Source organism: Cebidichthys violaceus, unplaced genomic scaffold, assembly GCF_023349555.1.
Source record: "Cebidichthys violaceus isolate CVI_PGR_0920_01 unplaced genomic scaffold, fCebVio1.0.p SCAF_19, whole genome shotgun sequence".
Lineage (NCBI taxonomy): Eukaryota > Metazoa > Chordata > Actinopteri > Perciformes > Stichaeidae > Cebidichthys > Cebidichthys violaceus.
Window position 1 is genome coordinate 7,818,036 of NW_027176361.1, and position 14,515 is coordinate 7,832,550.

Here is a 14,515-nt window from a genome sequence, read left to right on the forward strand (position 1 = left end):
AATAAACGTTTTTAAATAGGTATTTTAGCAATAATCTAATAGTATAACATAACATTTTTTTCACTCGCATGTGACATTGTTTGTGCTTGTATTTGGAAGAGAACCACCCCACCCCCACTCCGTAAACACGCACACACACACACACACACACACACACACACACACACACACACACACACACACACACACACATCTGAGATCTACTCAACGTGTTTGTAGCATAGGTGTATAAAAAGAAGAGTGTACAGTTTATCGAAGAAATAGAAGAGAACAGAAACTAGTTCTATTGTTTGAGTCTCGCACCTCGTGGCCGGTTAGCTCAGTTGGTTAGAGCGTGGTGCTAATAACGCCAAGGTCGCGGGTTCGATACCCGTACTGGCCATGTAGTTTTCTTTGACACGTCAATTGCCTTTCACTTTCAATTAGTGTCACGCAAAGCATTCAACATTAAATAATCTACAGTTAGTTCTACCTTATAACTTCAAACAGGTGTACTCCTTTTACTGTCAGTGGTTCAGTATCTGGTCAAACTTTTTGAGCTTCTTGCTCATGTCATCCTCAGTGCAGCACTCAATCCTGTGCTTGATGAGCTGTGACAGTTGCTTGTAGAAAGTCTTCGCCCACTGGGTCTCTAAGCAGTGGACCGATATGTTGCACACTTTGTGGAGTACCGTCACTAACTTCTCATTGCTGCAGACCTCGCACCTTTTGAAGACCCATTCCCCCCACGCTCCCCACATTTCATCATCTGTGAAGCTCACAGTTATGCTTTCTTGGGTGCAAAACGACTCTGTATCTGTGTCACTCAGGTCATTCCATATGGCTCTGTATGAAGAGAGAATGAAAAGAAGCGTAAGAAAATGGGTATTGTTGAAATATGTATTAGAATGATTTGTTGAAACAAGTCACACTCACACAACTTTTTTCAGAGGGTTTGGGGTCAAGTCACTGAGTGACAGCAGACCTTTGTAGCTCACTCGGTTTCCCTCCATCCTGTGAAGGCACGTGGGTATGAGTAACATGTCCTGAATTATATATTGAATGTTTTACATAAATCTGCAAACCAAAGGTGTTTTCAAATATAAAATTATACTCAGCATTTTTATCCCCTAAGAGACGAGCATTTTTGACAGAAAATGGCCATATAGTGAGCTGTACTTGGTGCTCCATTATTAACATGTTTTTTATTCAGATTGAGGATTGCTGTACTGAAGACTATAGTCGATGGTGCCGACAATCAGGTCTTTTCTTACTTCAACAGTTTGTCTTATTTTAGGGGAAGGCTTCTGCACTTTTTCAATGGACCTTATGCTCAACAATTATAAGCCTTCCATCCATTTAAGATTAACCAAACAGTAAGTTTACTGGAGGGTGATTAAGGTTGCCTTTTCAACAGTGGGCAATAATAATTTAACAGTATTTTCTTCATAATTTCACCCTCGTCAGCTTTTAAGGGATGCATGATTCAGAAAACCACAATTGTGGAAACGCTTTCATTTCCCCAAAAATATGATAATGTAGCATATCGTGACAAGTCTCTTACCACAGCTCTTGAAGGTTTTTTTTCACCCGTATGGCACTAGAAAGAGCCAGTAGTTCATCATCACCGATGTCTGACCATCCAAGACTAAAATGGGAAGTGTGAAACATGTCTGGGTGATTCTTTATTCTCAAATAATGAGTGTACTCTTTATATCCACTTAGTTTAAGTACAGATACATATTGGTTTTCTTAGTATTGACAAAAGCCTGTAAATTGAATTGTCATCTTACCCAAGGTGGGTTATACTTTCTGACACTTGCAGCACATCCGCAATGACTTGAGCTGTTTTTATGTTGATGTTGTTTTCTCCAAGCCTTCAAAATGGAAAAGTGGAATTAGTGCATAAACCAAATTATATATTCCTCAACTTGATGCGTGCAGAGTGATATGCATTACCCACATGGGACTGCAAAGATTGAATAATAAGTCAGAGAATGAGACACTGCAAACCACATTTTACGAGGAACTCACCAAAGTCTGTTACATCTGAGCAGCAGGTGCTGAATGTCTCTAAGTGCCTCACAGCTTACTCCTGTCCCTGTCAAATCCAGCTCTGCTATTTGGCCCTTTGTGAGGTTCAGGAAGTACTTGATGGCATTGTAATCCATTTGGGAGAGTGTTTCATCACTGACATTCACTTGCAGCCTCTCTGGTTGCACAGCGAGGGCCAGAGACGGGTCCTGTTGCTCAAACAGGCAGTGTAAATGGTTTAGGATATGGGCCCCGCTTTCACAGAGCTTTGTAAGCTCTCTGATGATCCTCTGACGATAGTTGTCCACTTTGTCCTTATGGCAACACAGCCCCACCTGCCTCGATAGAAGATTAGCGTTGCGTTCAGAGAGGATTCCAGAAAGGAAGCGGTTGAAGAGGTCCAAATGTCCGTTGTTGGACCCCTCTGCAAGACCTGCACTGTGTGCATCAGGTACAGGGTGATCTGTCACCGCACAATAAACTGCAGCAAAGAACTCTTGAACAGTAAGGTGCGCAAAGGAGTAAACCTCCTCAGTGCAGCCAGGCTCTTGTGCCACTGTCTTGTCAAGAAAGGTACTAACAAGGCTGCATCCCTCTAACGCTGCAACGTCTTGATCGCTGCCATAGAATAGAGTTTGATGCTCCATCAGCTTTTGGAAGGCCAGGCGTCCCAGCTTCAGCACGATATCGGACAGCGGCTGGACGGTCCCTGCTCCTTGCTCTTGGCGAAAGGTTTCGGCTCTCGCTTGAGTGTGAGAGCGAAGCAAGGCCACCAGGTACTGCACATAAATGTCCGTCATGGTTTTGGGGCTCTCACTACAGAGGTCTTTGCTTTCTTTGAGGATGCAGCACACAATGTAGCAAAATGCAGGTATGTAGCACAGCGTCAGCATTAGCTCATTTGCTGACACCACCGCGAACATACGCTCAGCAATTGTGCTGTCCTGGAAATAACGGAAGAAGAAGTCTTGAACTTCAGTCAAGGAGAAGCCAGAGATGAGCACAAAGCGGTCGATGCAGCCCACGGGGATGTAGTTGATGGCTGTTGGTCGACTTGTGAGCATGACAGAAGCGTTTGGAAGCAGTTCACCTTGCATCAGACTGCCGAAGACCTCCACCACCTCTGCATCTTCATCTGGCTCAGTCACAAACGTGTCTACATCACAGCTCCTGTAGTGTCTGAACTCATCAAAGCCATCTAAGATGATCAGAAGTTTGTTGTCATTCGCTAAAATGTTATCCAGTACCTTAGCAAGGTGCCTGTTTTTACGCAAGACCAGCTCCCGGAAGTTCGTCGGTTTGTCGATCAGATTCAGGTCTCTGAAGGTCATGTGAATGATGAAGTCAAATCCGAGATGGTCCCGGTTTTCACCAAAATCAAACAGCATTTTCTGCACCAGGATGGTTTTTCCGATGCCGGCCACCCCTGACACCAGAACCTTCTTGATTGGACAGTTTCCATTTTCTCTTGAAAAGAGTTCGGCTGGTGCGATTTTCCTTTGCACCGCTGACTTCTGCTGCATAGATAGCCGCTTTTGTCCAAACGTCAGCACCTCGTGTCTTTTTATCTCTAAGCCCTGGTGTCCGTCGGCCAGCAACAGATTGACATAGTGTTTGGAAAAAAGGATCTTTTCTCCGTGACGGGTGTTGTAGAAGAGCATGCTCTCACTCCGGCGGGTGAGGACATCTTTATGCTTTTGTTTGACTTTGTTATACTCTGCAGAAGAAGATACGATTCATGTGATTTGTCCTTTATGACAACTGAATAACACATTTAAAAGTGCGTCATGAACACCACAGAATGCACTGTATATACGAGCAAAGCAATGCTATGACAAGCGTTTAACTCATGGCATTGTCATCTTAAATGTACCAATGAATTGCATACCTACGGACTGAGGCTGATCTGTGTTGTCTTCGTGGGAGTGTGTCTGTGCCTCTTGCTGATGACTGCTGATTGAGAGAAAAATCTTAGCTGCTTCCTCACCTTTACACGTCAGGATATCCAACACCTTTCTCACTCTGGCCCGGGGCCCCAACTGACACAACACCTCCTCACGGTCATCACGAGTGAACACTTCTCGACATACTAAGATTTCCAGCAGACAGTCGATCCGTCCTTCCAATTCGTCAACGAGGGAAACTCGCAGAACCCCGAGTGCGGTCAAACAAGAATTACAACCATCCTTTTCCACCATCACTAATCTGAAATAATCCTCAGCATATCATCTGCCGATGGTGCTAATTTGAATCGTAACGTCTAGGTTCATGTTAAGCAATTTCCCCTCATAATTTAGAGGAGTCCTGTGAACTCACCTCCCTCTTCAAAGGCTGACAAATAGAATGTGAACTGCATATCATATATACAGAAAGGGGAACTTTTTTTCCCTGTGACACCATTGAGTCAATGACAGAGCGGTGTTGTAATGATACTAGACTACGAGACTTGAATGACCAGTTCTTCCTGTTAATAGTAGAACCTCCCGTTGTGTGTTGTGAGTGAGTTGAAGTTAATGGATTGGAGTCATGGTTTGACAGGAATTCCAGCAGTTGTCCCATAGATCCACTTTAATATACTCTGATACACCTTGACAAGATACTGCAGTCAGAACCACAACAGATTATAAAAGGAATGTATTTGGTTTTATTTAATAATACACCAGGCATGAGCAGAAAGCAACACATCAGTTTACCAGCAGAGGGTCCCCATTGCATGCACATCAAATACCGAAAAACCTGTAGGGAAATGAATACTTAAAACCCACCCCTGTAATTATTTACAAAACTATGCACAAGAACACACATGAAATAAATAGTTGAAAGGACAAAACAAATATCTACATAACTTAAGAGCATAAGTAATATGTTAATTATGTTTTCCTTTGACAAAGTCAAATAATCACACCTAGAAAGGCCAAGTTATCTGCTAAGGTCTGTGTTGCACTTGATGATGAAGCATTGTGGAACTCATATTGAACATAATGTGTGCAAACACTGCATATCTAAAACAAGTATGGTACGTTAATGATGATTTATTAAAAGTTCCCTCCTGTTTTAACCAATATCCAAATGTATTACAGAGTTCATATTTACATGTTTTAAAGTTCCACTGACACTGAAATCTGTCCAAGGAAGAGGAGTTCCTAAAATGTCACACTAAAGCTAAAATTTCATTTGGTGGAGAGGCTGAACATCCTCATGTTTAAACGTCACAAAGTGGTTAAAGGGACATTTGAACAAATATTTTTCCAAGAAAAAACAAAATCACAAAACAAAATATATAAACAATGTAACTTTACAAATTAGAAAAGAAAAAAAACTCTGCAAGCCATGTTCTTAACAAAGACTTGGATGAGTTGAGTGCAAAATAAGAGTCTTTTTTCCAAAAATTGACTTGCGACTGTCATACACCTCCATAGTGCAACCCATGCAAGATAAATCTTTATCATGTCCTTTTATTCTTCCAAAAATGCAATTTGAGCACCTGCAATCCTAATTCTTTTCCTCTTCAAATGACTTGACCAGTCGTTACGTGCTAAATTACCCAAAACGATAGCACAGATCACGGTCTATTTTCCCATGTGGCTGATACCAAATGTGCTGCATATCATTTATCAAATGTTAAGCTTTTTGCCATGTTAGCAGTTTCCCATTCATATGCAGCATTATGTTGTGTTTAAACAAGCTTTTACCCATAACTCTATATGCTCATTTAGCATCAGAACTATTTATCAACACTGTTATAGAGACCATTGCAATAAAGAAGAAACACACAACTATCCAGTGGTTATAACGAGCTCAGGGGTCTACCCAGAATCCCTGGGTATGAAGTCAATCATTGAAAAAAAAAAGTATTTTAATTGCATATTTGAGTATTGTAAGCTAAATTGCACAACAATATGCATCCTAGTTTGGAGATGAAGTGATGGTGCTACAATTGAACGTGGTGGTGCAGCACTGTTTTTCCATTCTTTAATAAAAAAAGATTCTAAAAAATAAAACTACACCAGATATCTTAAATGTGGACAGGTTTGTCCTTTATGAGTTCCCCTTTATGGAACCATGCAGTCACAAGTTTCTGTCACTCATACTGAAAATATATCTTACGAAACATTTGCATAATTTAGGAAAGCTTCATGAGGTTTTTTTTTCCAAGGAAGTAAAACTGAAGCTTTCATTAACAGACCTGTCACTCCATTCAACACTTTCCAAATTTAAACCCACACATGATATCTGTGAGGAAAGTAGATCACAACCATTCTAAGTATGACCATCCAAACATTGCTCCATACTCAGGAATCCCCATCCAAGACTGATCATTGACGACAGTTATGGGGTTAAAGTATGGGGCGTAGAGGTTTCAAGTCTCTGTTGGCTGTCTGAGCATCTTCCCCGACCTATCCAGGTCGTCCATGGCCCTCGTCTTGTGTCCCCGCCTCAGGTGTTTCGGCAGGAGTGACAGCAGCGGCTCTTAAACTGGGGCAGCGGACAAAGCTCCAGCTGTCGAACCTTCTCGCAGTACCTCGTGCTGTCTCGACACTCCCCTGCTGGAGTACACAGACGTTACAGTTTACTACATATACTCGCTTTAAGCATCTCTACAAGATAGAACATCTATAAAGTATCTAGTAATGCAGTTTAATATGAAGCAGATTCAAGATACCAACTTCTGAATCTTCCAGAAGTGGAATTTCACGAGTGCTTTTCAAAGCAAATTAAAAAAAAACACATCAACAACAGAGAAATAATATCTTGAATGTAAACTGCTTTTAAAGGGAATGTCAGTGTGGAGATTTTAGAAAAGGTCATTTTTCAATTCTTTGAGTACTAATACGCCAAATTCCTTTCACTTGTTTTGGATTAAGGTGCCAGCAGAAAGTTTAGAAAACAGTTCCTCCAAACCTCAGCACATGAAACCGAAACTATGTGCATGATGGGCCGGGCCCATGAAGGAAATGTAATGTGCCACGATGGGGCTTTTGCACAAATTATCCTGACAATAATGTTTATCATTGTATAATAAAATGTTAGTTCCAATTTAAGTTATTCGTCCATTAGTTAATTTAGGAGCAGACCTCAGAATCATGCCATTAATGTGATCATTACATAGGCTGGGACTGACAGCAGCCAGCTAGTACTGTACGGAAGTTATCCTAAGAAATTGAACCATCAACATTTGCAGTTATACCATATTGAATATGCCATATCTACATAAATAATTTCAGGATCATTTTATTATGTAGATGTTATCCCAATTAGGAACCACTTGTCTCCATTTTGCCATCGGCGCTTCCTTTGTTTCTCACCTCTGCCACAGGACAAAATATTGCATCGTTGCCAGCTGGGAGGGCGAGGCCTCCACATGCAGTGATGTTCTCGTGTGGCCTTTCCAGTTCGACGGTGCGCACAGGTCACCTGGCGTGACTGGAAACCGTGGCGTCCACAGGTGGCAGTGCATTGCGTCCACGGCCTGACACGCCAGTGAAGGGCACAGGCCTCTGCGGAGCAATTCCTCAGGGAACTGGGCCTACAAAATACAAACACCATCAGAGTATTTCTGACACATGAGGCATCAGGGTACTTTTTATTGTATAACAACATCATGTATCAACTGTTGATATGCAGTACATTCATTTTATGACATCCATATTTACCTCTGGACTCCACTGCACATCCTGTAGGGGACTTTGGTGGCATTTGTGTCTTGACAGTAAACATGCCGTTGCTGTGTGCCCAAACTGGGACCAACGCATTGACCATGACACTGAAAGAGGAAGTTCAGCTCTTAGTTAGAAAATACTTCCCTGGTAGTACCTACTGTACACTCCTGTGGTTTTGGCATATTCAAGATCACCGAGAGTTTTAAATCGAAACCATGTACCATAATAAAAATATTTAATCTCATTTTAACTCATTTTCGAAAATATTATGCAAGACTGGAAAATTCTCATGATACACTTGGAGTTAACACAGAAAAAGGTGGATTCCCTAACTACAACAAATATGTGGTTTCTAACAGATAAGGAAGGATTATCAGGATGAATACCAATTAAATAGTTTGGAAAACAAACACTAAAAAGTGATAGTTATTCTGCAGTTTAACTACGTTATACTGACACACAGCTTGTGAGGTAGATTGTGTTTTGCCCAAATAAACAGATGTGTTTGTGGTCAATGTAAGAAGACTCACTGCTCCCCAGTGGGTAGTGGCCCATCTGGCACAGGGCAGTACGTTGCATAGCCTGGTGTCAGAGGGTCTTCTCCCAGTGCCAAGGCAGTGCTTGCTCTCCACCTCTCTCGATCTGCCCTCAGCACCCTTCATGCAGCGGACCCTCCTGGTCTGGGACCCACCTCCACAATTGGCTGAGCATGGAGACCAAGGATCCATTCGCCACCTAATCAAAACCAAAGAGGAAAAGGGGACAATAATGTATAAAGTATTAATAATTCTGGACCCAGAAGTACTCAGCACTAAAGTTTCTCCGTGTTGAGTCCTGGGAACATCTGAATATTGCCCGTTAAAAAGTTGCAGCAAATGCCTGCATGCAGAAAATGACACAGCACTTTAGGATAATGGAGCATTTGAGTGAATCCCATGTAGAATTTTTGAACGTGGCAACTGATCTTATTTAACATGACAAACATGTAGTAGTAGCGAGATACCTGAGGGGGCAGGCTTGTCCGTGGCACACCTCGGCTGACTGGCTGCTGTTATTCCTCTCAGAACAAATAGGGCCATTTTCTCCCATACCATTACCTTGGACACAGTTTCTCCCTTTGCCACCTGAAAAAACAACAACAACTATATTATTGTGGTCTTGGATATTGCAGAGAGCAGAATCTGTACTGTATATTCCTGATAATAGTATCAGTGTCCTCTCTGTTAATGTAAGAGGATTTTTACAAACCTCAACAACATCTACACACCATATTATTATTTGTAGCTGAATAGGCTTTTGTATTGCCTGTTAGTCACTAACAGACCTGATGTGTAGTCAGTTATATAGGCATAATTCATGGTTTTCACACTTCAGATAAAAAGAGATGAAAATACAGAGTTAAAGGTGCATTAGGTAAGAAACATCCCACAGAACCCTTTATCATGCGGGTCAATATTCTCAGGCATGAATTTTATGAAGTTGCATGCGCCTGTGTTCTCAGCCAGGCGTAAGCCGCTCTTGTGTTCAGTTGTGTATGTCACTCTGTCTGTCCACGTCCTGATGTTTTTTTAGATAATTTATGACTGTATTCTCAAAGACCTTTTGTGGTTGGGTGATTCAAACTTTTTGAAAAACATTTTAGGAATTGAACAGGCGGCAACCTCCAGTTCTGATGAGTCAAGCAATGGGGAAGTGTCTTGAAACTTGCATTCTCTCTGCTGACCAGCAGGCGGCAACTCCTCTGATTGCAAAAGGAGTTTAATTGTATAGAAGTCTATTGAAAAATGCAAATGAGCCTGCTTCTCACTTGATTTATAACCTGTTTACATGAGTTTTTGGTCTCAATCGCCAGTTTCAAGTCAACACTGCATGATGTTCATTTAGTAATTATAGTCCCATTTAGAGTAAAAAATAACCTTAAAGCTGAGTAAGCTTTAGGGTGGGCTTACTGTGATTGACAGGTCACTGCCTCTATCAGAGCTGTATATGACAACTCTACGTCAGTCCTCCGTATTCATAATATAATTACTTCTGTTCACTGGTTGTAAAAAGCCAAGATGGCAACGGACAAAATTCAAGATGGCGACGGCCAAATCGGCTAGAGGCTTCAAAAGGGCAGTCAACAAACTCCAGTAGGAAATGCTGACGTCAGCATCTGCAGATTCATTTCATACCTGTTATGTTAAGATCCACAAAAGTTATGCATGATACGAGATGCATAAATCCCTGTTTTTGTCATCTGTACTCTACTTAGGCCTTATGGGACTCTCCTAATTCGGAAATAATACTGTACTTTCCGAGAACCTGGGAAAGAATTATATTTTCAAGTTCAATTTCCCTGTAAAGGCATTCACAGTATTTGCGGTTGCATTAAGATTTCTCTAGTGCATCTATTAGACACGACCTTAAATTGAGTGTGAATTAAACATATGACAAAATGCAGTTTGGACATTTTTCAGCACCTTTAAGCCCCTTTATCCTCTGTATAGATTAGGAGAATGGGGTGCACCCACTTAATCTTCTTTGAAACGTTGCCTGGAACCTCTAATTGTTGTCGTATGGGGAGGAAAAGTGCCGGAGCATCAGGAAACCCGGGAGTTGCGGTGCTTTGATGAGAACGCAGCGAGGTCACGACTGATCATGCTCAGAGGAGAAAAATGACAGCGTCGCTCACAGACGACCCGAGTTGTGGCACGCTCCGGATATTCCCCATCAATGACTCAGCCAAATGAGCCACCAGGGTATGTAAAGGCTTACTATAGATCTGTGTCTATGGTTATGTCAGTGCATTTCTCAGTTGAACAGAACGGTTTCCCAGCATCCTTTAGCCTGAACCACAAAATAACAACACATATTACTGTAAACTGGGCTAATGTGAGAGCATATTAGGACAAACTCAATGTGATGTAAAGTTAATACTGACTTATCTTTGTAACGTCATACTGTACAGATGAGAGTGCAATCGATTTTCTCATTTAACGCTCAACAAGAAAGCAAATGAACCTATTTCCCAAAATGTTGATCAAAGCTGCTATTTCTCTACTTTTTAACCCTGAAGGAAAGTTCTAGATGTCTTGTGCTTCATTTCATTTTCATGTATTATATTGTATTATCAAAACCTTGGGACTACAACTTAAAAATAAGTTGTGTGAATAATGATTGTCCAAACACTTACAACTTTAACGTTTATTCAAACATTCTTGCAGCAAGATGCTGCCTTTTTGGATCTTACCTGTAATCTGCAGCCAAGATGAAAGAGATGTAGATCCAAGACGGTTCCTGGCAGTGCATGCATACAGACCTTCATCCACCTTGCTTGGAGACTGGATCCTCAGTGAGCCGGTGGACAACAGGCTTACTCTGTCAACACAAAGACAATGCAACCATCAGCTACTTTTATACAACAAAACCTGCAGTTTTGTTAAAGCCTTTTGCACAGAAGATCACATTAAAAGGGTAGTTCTTACCTGCTGTTGTAATGCAACTCTTTTCTATTCTTTGTCCATGTCAGGGATGGTTCAGGGTTCCCCAGTGCCTCGCACCTCAGCTCCAAACTAGTAACGGTTTTCTGCAGCAAAACTGGCACTCCCACATGAACTATCATTTCAGATGACGGTACCACTCCAACCTTTCTGGGGCGTTGGATTATCACCGGGCTTCTTGGCCTGGACGTATGGGCTTTGATGTTTGGTTTATAAAGGAGGGGCCCTTGCGTGGATGATTCCGCACTTTCCGGGGGATAAAGAGTGGACTCGTTGGATTCACCTTGTGTCATAGAGAGGTCACTGAGCAACTGTACGATGAGTTGTTCCCCCAATGGCCCTCCGAGGCCTTCAGAGAGGCTTGGCATGATCTCATCTAGCCTGTGGGTATCGACGACAAGTACGAGCAGGCTTGAAAGTTCTGAGCTTGCTCTATCATCCTCCAGGGTCGACCTGTTCTTTTCACTGGACTGTATTTTATCAGCAGTGTCTTTTTTACTTTGGAGAGAGCCTTTAAGTTCGAGCAAATGCTCAACAATGTTGTCATATTGGTTGAGAGAGATGGGAAGCTCCTGAAATCTCACCCCGGTTGAGGCCACGTCTGGCTGCCCAACCTTTTGTTGGTCACCTGCGAGGAGCAATGTCTCTGGAACAGAGAGCTTCTGCTTGCTGCCAATGATCTGTAGGACAAAATGTTCTTGTGCCTGACCTGCGACACATGTGTATATACCGGCATCAGATGCACGAAGCTGCTGAATCTTTATGTATCCTGGTGATGTTACGGAGAGGTGTGGTAGGCCGACCAAAGGCTTTCCTTCCTTCAACCATCGGATGTGGCCCTTACGGAAGTGGCGGGTTGGGCAGCGAAGGACCACAGTTGTCCAGGGGAGCAGGTAGGCATAGCCTCCCACTACCAACTGTAACTTTTTGCCCTTCCTCCACTGGATATACACCTTTCTCTGGGCCAGTATGGTGGGATTGGGCTTGACAGAGTCTGTGATAAAATGAACAGTTGAAAAGTGAATGGCATAATTAGTCTGTGTTATCCGTACTTCTGTGCATTTGTAATTTCCATTGATACAACTTAGCTACAAACAATAAATCAGTACAGATGGATGAAATCAAGCCAAACAGAGGGTCTCTTACTCTCACAGAGCCTGAGGGAGCATGGCCGGATTCTGGTGGGCCGGGCCATCAGGGAACAATTTTCCGAGTCTACGGTCCAATGTCCCCTATCGTCCCCTTGTTTTCTGCAGACTGCCTGTAGTCTCTGTATTCCATTTCCACAAGTCACTGAACACTGGGCAAATGAATGATATTATAAGATATGAGCAGACCCTTTATAATGTGCTTTAATAAAGGTCTTGTCTAACATTTTTCAAAACTTTAAAAAGATAGTTTAGTGCCTTGGGGAAAGCCTACCTGGGACCAGTCAGTTGTTACCCATTGAGGAGGGCACTCTCGCTTGGCACAGGGCTGCTGGTTTGCGGGGCTCTTGGAAGGGCAAAAGGTGTCAGGCAGCTCCAGGATGCTGCCATCTGCCAACCGCTGTTTGCACAGGACCTGTCTCCTTTGAAATCCACCACCACAGCTCTGGGAGCACTACAAAAATACAGAGGCGCCAGGGGTTACATTAGCAATATGTGCTGGGCCAAGCATTTATGTTGGTGAACTTCCTGAATGGGATCCTTTACCTGTCCCCAGTCACGTGTGTCCCACATAGGAGGGCAGTCAAAGCGGTTGCAGGCTTGGACAGGCCTGGGCTTGGGGTTTTGACAGTCTTCATCCCTCAAAACCTCAGTACGGTTGCTGTCCCGAGAAGGCCGGTGAGTGCATGCCACAGTGCGGGTCATCAGACCAACCCCACAGGTAGCAGAGCATGAACTCCACTCCCCCGTTTCCCACCTGTGAACAAAATGTTTATCATCAAATTACTGTATGTCATGGCCAACAATCTGCACCAATGACTTGAACCAGCTGGCTATCAGGTTACTTTGTCTATTGTGAATTTCACCTCTTTTTGCTAGTTAACTACACACATGTAAGTTTAAAATTTTAAAAGGAAAGCATCATAACTTAGCTCCCCCCCCCCCCAACTCCTAACCTTTGCGGTTCCTGATTAATCATCATACATTATCTTTTGTGTACATATGTAGCCCCATTATCCAATATATAAAGGAGTGCAGTCAGGAGGAGTTCAGTCAGAGCGCTTGATGTTTTTACTTGATCCCATGAGAGGACACTCTTCCAGACTTATGAATGTGTAAAAATTCATCAAAGTAAAATTCATCAAAGTGAATACGAGTGAAAACGAAAAGGGTGATTCATGGGGTAAGATCCTGGCAAAGGAACATTAAATCTCCCACTGAATATATTGATATTGGAGATATCCCTATGGCGTTACTTCTTCACACGCATTTTTGCAATGACCTCCGTGTCCCAATATTCATTTTGTTGTCCAACACAACTTCACACAGGGCAATGAATCCAGCTTCAAAGTTTTCAGAGCACTTTTATTCCAATCTTGAAAATGATGTGTCATGTGTCCAACTCGTCGCATTGCCTTTAAAAGGCATCTAAAAGCTTTGGCTTTGACCAAGATGGCAGCGATTTTACTTTTAGCTTGACAAATTAGGTGATATTTTAAAGCTATTCATATTTATTCAAGGGTCATGGGACTGAGGCGAATTGGAAATGAAGCTTGTTTCTGGACCGGTACTATACTCAAAGCCAAATCCTATGGCCGTTTCCCTTCCGAGGGAACAGTATCCAAAGAGTGTAGCTTAATATGGGAGGGTGAGGAGGCCTCAGGGAGGGAGTAAAGGGCCAAAGGAAACAAGTCCAATACAGCGTTTGTTGTGCCTGAAAACAAGACTCTAGGCCTGGAAAAACAGACAAGGGCAGGCTGCAAGCCTCTGGGTTTTCTGACAAGAGTGTGAGTGGTGGAACACCGACACTGCGCACGGTGTTAACTTTAAACGTGTGGCCTACCGCAAAACCCACTCACCGATTAGCCATGGTTTAGTTATATCAAACATCAAGCCTTTATGCTGTTTGACCTTTCAGGCGTTTCATTTTGTGTGCTCATTGTTTATCTACTGTATTCCAAATTGATGGAATGGATGATAGTTGGATAAAACTAAGAAACTGCAACACTTGGACTAAAACTTGAATAGTGTAATCTACATCTACATTCTTTCATAAATCCTTATTAAGCACTAACATCATAGCTGCATTTCAATCATTTCAAATAGAAATTTAGCAAGGATATACGCGGTCCCAGGAGGACACTTCATGATCTTTCTTCGTCCATCATCTTAGGCTATACATCAACTTTGTACACAACATATTTCATAATGT

General features: G+C 42.4%; 1 long non-coding RNA gene and 1 other non-coding gene across 2 annotated transcripts; one reads left to right on the top strand and one right to left on the bottom strand.

The window, feature by feature from the left end:
- Positions 1-308: 308 nt before the first annotated feature.
- trnai-aau (transfer RNA isoleucine (anticodon AAU)) lies at positions 309-382 on the top strand. The gene has a single exon. It is a non-coding gene; the product is annotated as a tRNA-Ile (tRNA).
- A 533-nt stretch (positions 383-915) lies between these two features.
- Positions 916-2,070, bottom strand: LOC137874353 (uncharacterized). The gene is made up of 4 exons (XR_011103293.1): positions 2,014-2,070; positions 1,773-1,856; positions 1,544-1,627; positions 916-993 (listed from the first exon to the last, which is right to left on the bottom strand). It is a non-coding gene; the product is annotated as an uncharacterized lncRNA (long non-coding RNA).
- Positions 2,071-14,515: the final 12,445 nt, after the last annotated feature.